At 48.6% G+C, this 9,306-nt stretch overlaps 1 long non-coding RNA gene across 1 annotated transcript in view; it reads right to left on the bottom strand.

The window, feature by feature from the left end:
• Window positions 1–836: 836 nt before the first annotated feature.
• The window catches only part of LOC119964141, a 46,166-nt gene continuing 37,696 nt past the window's right edge, over window positions 837–9,306 (bottom strand). Inside the window, exon 3 of the long non-coding RNA XR_005460259.1 lies at window positions 837–1,497. This is a non-coding gene — a long non-coding RNA (uncharacterized LOC119964141). The remainder of the gene's footprint in view (window positions 1,498–9,306) is intronic.

The raw sequence follows: 9,306 nt of genomic DNA, 5'->3' as shown, positions 1-9,306 counted from the left end.
TGCTAAGGGGGATTCAGGACAGGGTAGTTTCCAGAGGGTGGGTAGGAGAAGGGAGCGTCTTGGACATTTACAAGGAACTTATGGGGTCAGAGGAGACGCAGACCAAGGAACTGAAGCGCAAGTGGGAGGAGGAGCTGGGAGGAGAGATAGAGGATGGTCTATGGGCGGACGCGTTAAGTAGAGTCAATGCATCCGCAACATGTGCCAGGCTCAGCCTGATGCAATTTAAGGTCGTTCACCGGACTCACATGACAGTGGCCCGGATGAGCAAATTCTTTGGGGTGGAAGTCAGGTGTGCAAAATGTGCGTGAGGACCAGTGAACCATGTCCATAAGTTCTGGGCATGTCTGAAGCTTAGGGGATTTTGACAGGGGCTTGCAGATGTCATGCCCATGGAGTTAAAAACAAGGGTGGCACTGAGTACAGAGGTGGCAATTTTCGGGGTGTCGGAAGACCCGGGAATCAAGGAGGAGAAAGAGGCAGACGTTCTGGCCTTTGCTTCCCTGGTAGCCCGGAGACGGATACTATTAGCATGGAGGAACTCAAAGCCCCCAAAGTCGGAGACCTGGCTATCAGACATGGCTAGCTTTCCCTGTTTGGAGAAAATCAAGTTCGCCTTGAGAGGGTCACTGTTGGGGTTCATCCTGAGGTGGCAACTGTTCATCGACTTCTTTGTTGAAAATTAATCGTCAGCAGAAGTGGGGGAGGGGGGGGTTAGGTTAGCTTAGAGTAGGGGGTTAATAAAGGTGGGGCCTGTAAGGGAGGGAGACGGCTTTTGCACTATGTTTAGTTTCATGTGCATTGTTTATTGTGTTGTTTTTATAATACCAAAAATACCTCAATAAAATATTTATTTAAAAAAAAGAAAGCAAAATGAATGACACCAAAAAAGACAACATGCAAAAACAACAAGAAAGAATATGCTGGTTGCTGCTCAGCCCGCTCACTCCCAGTCCTGCCTGGCTCTGGTTGAGTTGCCCCTTTCCCACTGGCTGGTGTTCCCCGATTCCCTGAGACACGATGCCAACACTTGACCGAACTTCTTCAGACCTCCGGACTGCATCCATTCAGGAGACCCATGTCTGAACTGCTGTAAGTCACCACCACCTTTCAATATCCGGTAAACCGTTTTCCCACTCTAAAGGGCAGTCCACCAATCAGAGTCCGATTTTGTTCTGTCTTCCCTGCTGATAGGCTCAAGAAACTCAAATGAACCTATCAGCAAATTTAGAGCTACCAAGGCTCCGATTGGTGTTCCCACCACAACAGTTATTTCTCCTTATGGGGCGCCCCAATTGGCTGGGGCCCAGCATTGCAGCGCTGTGAGTTTAATTGAAAGTTCCCCTCCGAGGATATTGAGAATGTTAGCCACTTCTCTACTCTTCTGCCTGGACATCCTGAAGCCATGCCTAATGCCCGGATTTTCAATTTTCAGGTTTCAGGATTTATAATTAGAATGCGTTCTGTTCAACAACATTAGGAACTTCATACATTCAGCTGAAAGTAATTATATATTAAATATTAATACTTTACATAGATTACATAGAATATGCAGAAACATTTAGCCCATCAATCCCTCCTATCATTTATGTTCCACTTGAAGCTTTTCGCTTCCTTCCTCATCTATTTCTATCAACGTAATCCATTCCCCTCTCCCTCATGCTTATCTAGCTTTCCCTTAAACATATCTATACTATTCACCTTAGCTATTCCCTGTCGAAGCAACTTCCACATTCTTTTCACGCTTTGGATAATGAACTTTTTCTGAATTCCTTGTTTGATTTCTTAGCCACTATCTTATATTTATGGCCTCTCCTTTTGCTCTTTCTCTCAAGTGGAAACGTCTGTCCTCTCTTCCATAATTTTAAATACCTCGACTAGATCACCAATCAGCTTTCTCTTTTCGCGAAAGAAGAGACTTGTTCATCCTCTCCTAATAGATATAAAGGGGGATTCTCTGGGTCTGCTAGCTAGTGGTGGGATTCATGATGTCCCGGAGAATCAGGTGCCGGGACAAAAATGGGTTCAGGCCGGGCATCAATCCCATTGTGAGTCTCCTGGCCTGCATCGCCAGGACTGAGAGGTTTCCTGCCCAGACCCGGCGAGAATATGTAAAGTCTCTGCATTCATTTGAATGCAATTATCAGGTTGGAAGCTGGATTCAACGGCCTCCTGTGATGCCAGTTGAAGTAGGGCACTAGTCAACAATTGGGGCAGAGGGCCTTACTAGCCATTTGGATGGGGCTGCAACAATATTCTGAGATCAGAGTGCCCTTTTTAAAGGGGAGCCCAATCCTGTCAGCAGGTTTAGGTTCCGCCCCTCTCCAGGCCAACATGAAGCTCGATCCTGGTTAAAAACCTTTCTCACCTCACTCAAAGTGCCGACAGGAAACAATCCTGATTCCCCGCTTGACTTAGTCTGCAAATGGGAGAATTGCGCACATATTCTCAGTTCTGGGGCTGGATTCTCCGATTGCCGATGCCTAAATCGTATTCGGCGATTGACTGGAGAATTCATTTTTACGCTGGAATCGGGGACGTCGCCGTTTTTCCAATGCTCCGCCCCCTCAAAAACAGCGTACTCGAGGAGTACATCGCACGCAATCGGGACGGCCTCAGGACGTCACCCGAGGCCCCCCCCCGATGCTCCGCCTCCGATGGGTCGAACTCCGACCGCGTGGGGCGCGTGTCCTCACAACTTTCGGGAACCTCACGTGGCAGTTGTGGACAATTCAAAAATATAGAATTATTTTGGAACGGAGAAATGCTTTTGCCAATTGAGTGGTACAGTAAATTTAATTTGCAAGATTGTATTTTATGTTGCAATTTCAGTTAAATTGACTGAAACAGATTGAAAACTAAAATTGGAAAGCATTAGTCATAATATTTTGGGTTAGCTTTCTGGTTCAGTTTTAGTGCCTGTAAGCTTTATATGAATCACTGCCAATCAGCATGTATTTTTTTTAACTGACATGCTGGTTTAGCACACTGGGCTAAAGAGCTGGCTTTTAAAGCAGACCAAGGCAGGCCAGCAGCACAGTTCAATTCCTGTACCAGCCTCCCCGAACAGGTGCCGGAATGTGGCTACTAGGGGCTTTTCACAGTAACTTCATTTGAAGCCTACTTGTGACAATAAGCGATTTTCATTTCATTTTCATTTCATGCTCGCCTTTTAATGAATTGTATGTAAAGAGCTGAAACTCGGAGGTACAGCCATGTAGGGAACCTAACTGGGATACATGTGAAGCGTAATTTATCTCCTCTCTTGGGCAGCACGGTTTGCACATTCTCCCCGTGTTTGCATGGGTTTCGCCCCACAGCCCAAAAGATGTGCAGGGTAGGTAGATTGGCCACACTAAATTTCCCTTTAATTGGAAAAAATGAATTGGGTACTCTAAATTTATGAAAAAAAAGATTTATCTCCTCTCTTGCTTAGAGGAAGCACACATGATGGAAATGTTGGAAAATTGAGTCTCTTCGGTGGAAGATCTCTGTGTTCAAACAATAAGTAGCCAGATTTTGCAACATCAGCTAGAACTGCAATCTGCAAAATACAGGTGTCATAATATACACCAGTATATCATGGTGCAGACATACACACTGATGGACACACAGTCGGACCAATCAACATGCACAACACCGCAGCCAATCACCAGTTACAGCACACTCACTATAAAGACAGAGGGCATCAGTTTTCCCGCTCATTCGGGATGCAGCCTCTCAGAAGGACAGAACTTACAGCTTACAGCACAGATCTTCACCATGTGCTGAGTGCATAGACTGGTTAGGATAGGCACAAGTCTTTAGTTTAATCTAACATTGTGTTAACCCACAGTGAAAGTATGTTCAACAGTTTCTGGCTTAATAAAATAATGTTGTACTATTTTAAGTGTTGGTAGCCTGTATGTGTTCCACGGATCCAGAGCACCCAACACATCCACAGGGTTGGGTTTTATTTCTCTCAGAAATCAGAGAGGGAGGCAGTTACACAGGAGCTGCAAACCTACCTAATCATTTGCCACCTTGATCAGGATGACTGCAATTTCAATTTATAGCTGGCAAAGATACTAGCCCAAACCCTCTTCAAATACGTTTTTGAAAATTCAATTATGGGATATGGACATCATTGGGTAGACCAGCATTTATTGCCCTTCCCTAGTTGCCCTTCAGAAGGTGGTGGTGGTGAGCTGCCTTCTTGAATTGCTGTAGTCCCTGATACACCCACTGTGTTGTTAATGAGGGAGTCCCAGGGTTTTGACCCAGTGACAGTGAAGGAATGGCAATATATTTCCAAGGCTTAATGGTGAGTGACTTGGAGGGGAATTTTCAGGGGGTGGTGTTCCCAGGTAGTTGATGCTCTTGTCCTTCTAGATGGTAGTGGTCGTAGGCTTGGAATGTGCTGCCCAAGGATTCTTGGTGAGTACCTGACGTGCACCTCAGAGATTATACGCACAGGTGGTGAAATTCTCTGCAGACCGTCGTAACGCCGATTTCCGGCGAGCAAAATTGGTGTAGATGACTCTGGAGTGGGGGCCTTCTTTTAGGCGGCTATTCTCCGTTCCCGGAGGGGCCAGCAGCGGACTGACGTGATACGCGTCAGTTTCACCAGCTGCGGAAGTGGTGAGACCCGGCGTTTTGGGGGGGGGGAGGAGGAGGAGAGAGACTGACCCGGTGTTTGGGGGGGGGGGGGGGGAGGAGGAGAGAGACAGACCGGCATTTGGGGGGGGGGGGAGGAGGAGAGAGACAGACCCGGCATTTGGGGGGGGGGGGAGAGAGAGAGACAGACCGGCATTGGGGGGGGGAGGAGGAGGAGAGAGACAGACCGGCATTTGGAGGGGGGGGGGGGAGAGAGAGAGAGACAGACCGGCATTGGGGGGGGGGGGAGGAGGAGAGAGACAGACCGGCATTTGGGGGGGGGGGGGAGGACAGAGACAGACCCGGCATTTGTGGGGGGGGGGGGGAGAGAGAGAGAGACAGACCCGGCGTTGGGGGGTTTGTGGCGTTGAGTTGAGAGGAGAGGGGGGGGGGGTTTGCGGCGTTGAGTTGAGAGGGGGGGGGGGTTGCGGTGTTGAGTTGAGAGAGGGGGGGCGGCGTTGGAGGGGGGCGGCGTTGGAGGGGGGTAGGGGTGGTGAAGGGGGTAGGGGTGGTGAGGGGGGGTTGGGGTAGGGGCAGCGGCGTGCAGAGGAGGGGGGCGACGGATGCCCGGGGCCAACGCACCGTCGCCCCCCCTCTGCACGCAGCTGCCCCTACCCCAACCCCCTCCCCTCACCACCCCTACCCCCTTCACCACCCCTACCCCCCTCCAACGCCGTACCCCCCCCCACTAACGCCGCACCCCCCCCCCCACTAACGGAGGAAGGAAGGGGGGGAGGAGGAAGGAAGTACTATTGAATTTTCAAGCTCCTGTCCTGTGCCCTGTAAATAAATAAATAAGTCAATAAATAATCTTTATTGTCACAAATAGGCTTACATTGCAATGAAGTTACTTTGAGAAGCCCCGAGTCGCCACATTCCAGCGCCTGTTCGGGTACACGTAGGGAGAATTCAGAATTCTCAGCTGGTACGGGAATTGAACCAGTGCTGCTGGCCTTGTCCTGCATCACAAACCAGCTGTCTAGCCTACTGAGCTGAAAGATGGTGGATAGAACTTTGGGGGGGATGGGGGGGGGGGGGGTCAGGAGATGAGTGAGATGCCGCAGGTTTCTTAGCCTCTGACCTGTTCTTGTAGCCACAGTATTTATATGGCTCATTTAGCTCAGTTTCTGGTCAATGGTAACCTCCAGGAGGTTGGTTATGGGGGATTCAGCAATGATAATGCCATTGAATGACAAGGAGTGATGGTTAGATCCTCTTTTGTTGGAGATGGTCATTGCCTGGCACCTGTGTGGATGAATATTACTTGACATTTATTAGGCCAAGCCTGGATATTGTCCAGGTCTTGCTGCATTTGGGCATGGGCCTCTTCGGTATCTGAGGAGTCATGAATGGTGCTGAACATTGTGCAGTCATCAGCAAACTTCCTCACTTCTGACATGATGTAAGGGAGGTCATTAATGAAGCAGCTGAAGACAGTTGGGCCTAGAAAACTACCCTGAGGAACACCTGCAGTGTTATCCTGGAGCCAACATGATTGTCCTCCAACAACCAAGACTATCTTTCTTTGTGCCAGGTATGACTCCAACTAGCAGAGGATTTTCCCCCTGATTCCCATCGACTTCAGTTTAGCTAGGGCTCCTTGATGCCATACTCGGTCAAATGTTGCCTGGATATCAAAGGCAGTCACTTTCACCTCATCTCTGGTATTCAGCTCTTTTGTCTATGTTTGAATCAAGACTTTAATGAGGTCAGGAGCTGAGCGACCCTGGCAGAACCCAAACTGAGTGTCTGTGAGCAGGTTATTGCTGAGTAAGTGCTGCTTGATAGCACTGTTGATGACTCCTTCCATCACTTTACTGATTATTGAGAGTAGACTGTTAAGGTGGTAATTGGCTGGGTTGGATTTGTATTGGTTGTTGTGCACAGGACATAACTGGTCAATTTTCTGTATTGGCTGGTAGATGCTATTGTTGTAGCTGTACTGGAACAGCTTGACTAGGCAAGCTTGAGAACACAAGTCTTCAGTACTATTGCCGGAATATTGTCAGCACCCATAGCCTTTGCAGTGTTCAGTGCATTTAGCTGTCATCTGAAAGTAATCTGGAAAGGAACTGTTGAAAAAAGCAGTGAAGACTCTCTCTCTGAAGCCAAGAGTGTCTCCAGCCAAGTGCAGTGCCGGAATTTCAATTCAACTCTGGGAAACTACCTCACCTCAAACGGCCCCAACATTCAAAAAAAAACTAGGCCTCATGGACAACCAAATGGACTTATCATATATTCTTTTCACTTCTTTTTTCAAATTTAGAGTGCCCAATTCATTTTTTCCAATTAAGGGGCAATTTAACATGGCCAATCCACCTACACTGCACATCTTTGGGTTGTGGGGGGAGAATGTACAAACTCCACACGGACAGCGATTTAGAGCAGGGATTGAACCTGGGAACTCGGCACCGTGAGATAGTAGTGCTAACCTCTATGCCACATGCTGCCCCTATTCTTTTAACTTCTAATTACATTACATTCTGATCTGTGTGTGTTATCATATCTTTACTGTTTTTTGCAGGTTTAGTAACTAATAAACATATTCTTTTTGTGAGGAGTCAAGAAAACCTGGCTTGTTGTTAACAAATAAATAAATTTGGATTGGAAAAGGCATTCACGAGAAACGTTCTGAAATCCTTTGTTGTGACTAACAGAGGCAGCTGAAATGGGGAGCCAATTGATGCCACCTCAAACCATTGACCCTCCTAATCTTCCTTTCCATAAACTAGCCAATACAAGTCACAAAAAACAATCAGAGATTTGAGAATTAAAGACATATTTTAATTACTTTTACATCTTATCGTGGAAGTAAGAACATTAATGCACTTGACAACAATATGGAAACAATGGACAAACAAACCTTGGGAAAGGCATTGGTTCTGAAAATGATTAGTAGCTGAAATTGGATAACCCCTGGGATCTGATGATAGGCAGATTAGGCTTTTGGAAGAAGTGAGAGAGAGGTAGCAGAAGCCACAATCTTTCAGCCTTCTTTGTATACTATCTTGGATCAAGAGGGGAGAAAATGTTAAACTGTAACTGTAGACCATTTAATCGAATATCAATTATGGAAAAATGCTAAATTTGTGGAATGGTGGCACAGCAGTTAGCACTGCACCTCACAGCGCCCCGGCATGGGTTCAATTCCGACCTTGGGTGACTGTGTGGAATTTGTACATTCTCCCAGTGTCTGCGTAGTTTTCCACCGGGTGCTCCAATTTCCTCCCACTGTCTAAAGATGTACAGGTTAAGTGGATTGGTCATTCTAAATTTCCCCTTTGTGTCCAAAGGTTCGGTGGGATTATAGAGTTACAAGGATAGGTTGGGGAAGTGGTCCTAGGTAGGGTGCTCTTTCAGAGGGTCGGTGTAGACTTGATGGGCTGAATGGCCTCCTTCTGCACTGTAGGGATTCTATGATTCTATGAGGGAAAATTAAGAAGCCCTTAAAGAATCATCAGATAATTGAGGACAGCCAGCATGGATTTCTTAAAGGCAGGTTATGTTTGGCAAATGTAATCATTTATTTTAAAGAAGTGATGATAGCAAAGATAGCCCAGTGGATGTGGGATTTTCGGAAGATGTTCAATAATGTGTCTTACCAGAAGCTTGTTAGAATGTATGTGGTATAAAAAAAAGTAACCACATGGGTTGAAAGTTGATTGATGGTTTAGAAATATATAGTTGATGTTGCTCAGATTGGACAAAGGTTGGAAATAGGGGGCTGGATTCTCCACACCCCGACGCCAAAATCGAGTCCGGCGGCGGGGCAGAGAATCCATTTCCGTGCATGGAATCTGGACCGGCACCGGTTTCTCGATTTCCCGGCCCCCGAAAAGGGGCGTACTCAGTACGCCGCGCCGTGGATCCCCTATCTGCAGCCATTGCCAGAGGCCCGACCCGCTAATCTCCATCCCCGGCTGGCCGAAGTCCCGATGGCGTGGGTCTAACATGGTCGCAGTCGCTCGGGATACTCGCGTGACTCAGCCATGGTCGGGACGGGCCAATCGGAGGGCAGGAGGGGGGCCTCATATGTGACCGGGCTACTTTTGGGTGGGCGGTCCGGGGTCTGAGTCCGCCATGGAGCATGGCACCTCCACTGGAGGCTGTCGCCGTGCGAATGCGTGGCCTCTGACCCGGAAGTGCAGGGCCCGTATCTGCAGCTAGAGCTGCAGGTTTCCCTGCTAGCATCCTGCTGGGCTGTAAATATATGGGGCGCGATTCTCCGCCCCCCACGCCGGGTGGGAGAATAGCATTTTTCATGCCCTCACGCTCTTCTCCCCCCCCCCATGCCCGAACCACGCCACGAATCGCCGGTCGCCATTTTTTACGGCGAGCGGCGATTCTCCGAGGCCGATGGGCCGAGTGGCCGGGCCTTCATGCCCGTTTCAACACAGCAGCAAACACACCTGCTCGCTGCCGTCATGAAACTGGTGCCAGATACCCGTTTGGGGCATCTAGAGGCCCGATTGGCACGGGAGCACCATGACTGTGCTCGGGAGGGGACAGGCCCGTGATCGGTGCCCACCGATCGCGGGCCAGCGTCCAAAACAGACGCACTCTTTCCCCTCCACCGCCCGGCATGATCAAACCGGCACGTCTTGCCGGGCGGCTGAGGAGAAAGACGCAACTGCGCATGCGCGGGTTGGCGTTGTCCAATCTGTGCATTCG

The sequence above is a fragment of the Scyliorhinus canicula genome, chromosome 4 (assembly GCF_902713615.1).
Source record: "Scyliorhinus canicula chromosome 4, sScyCan1.1, whole genome shotgun sequence".
NCBI lineage: Eukaryota > Metazoa > Chordata > Chondrichthyes > Carcharhiniformes > Scyliorhinidae > Scyliorhinus > Scyliorhinus canicula.
The sequence above is the reverse complement of the archived record's forward strand: the minus strand, read 5'-3'. Positions and strand labels throughout refer to the sequence as shown.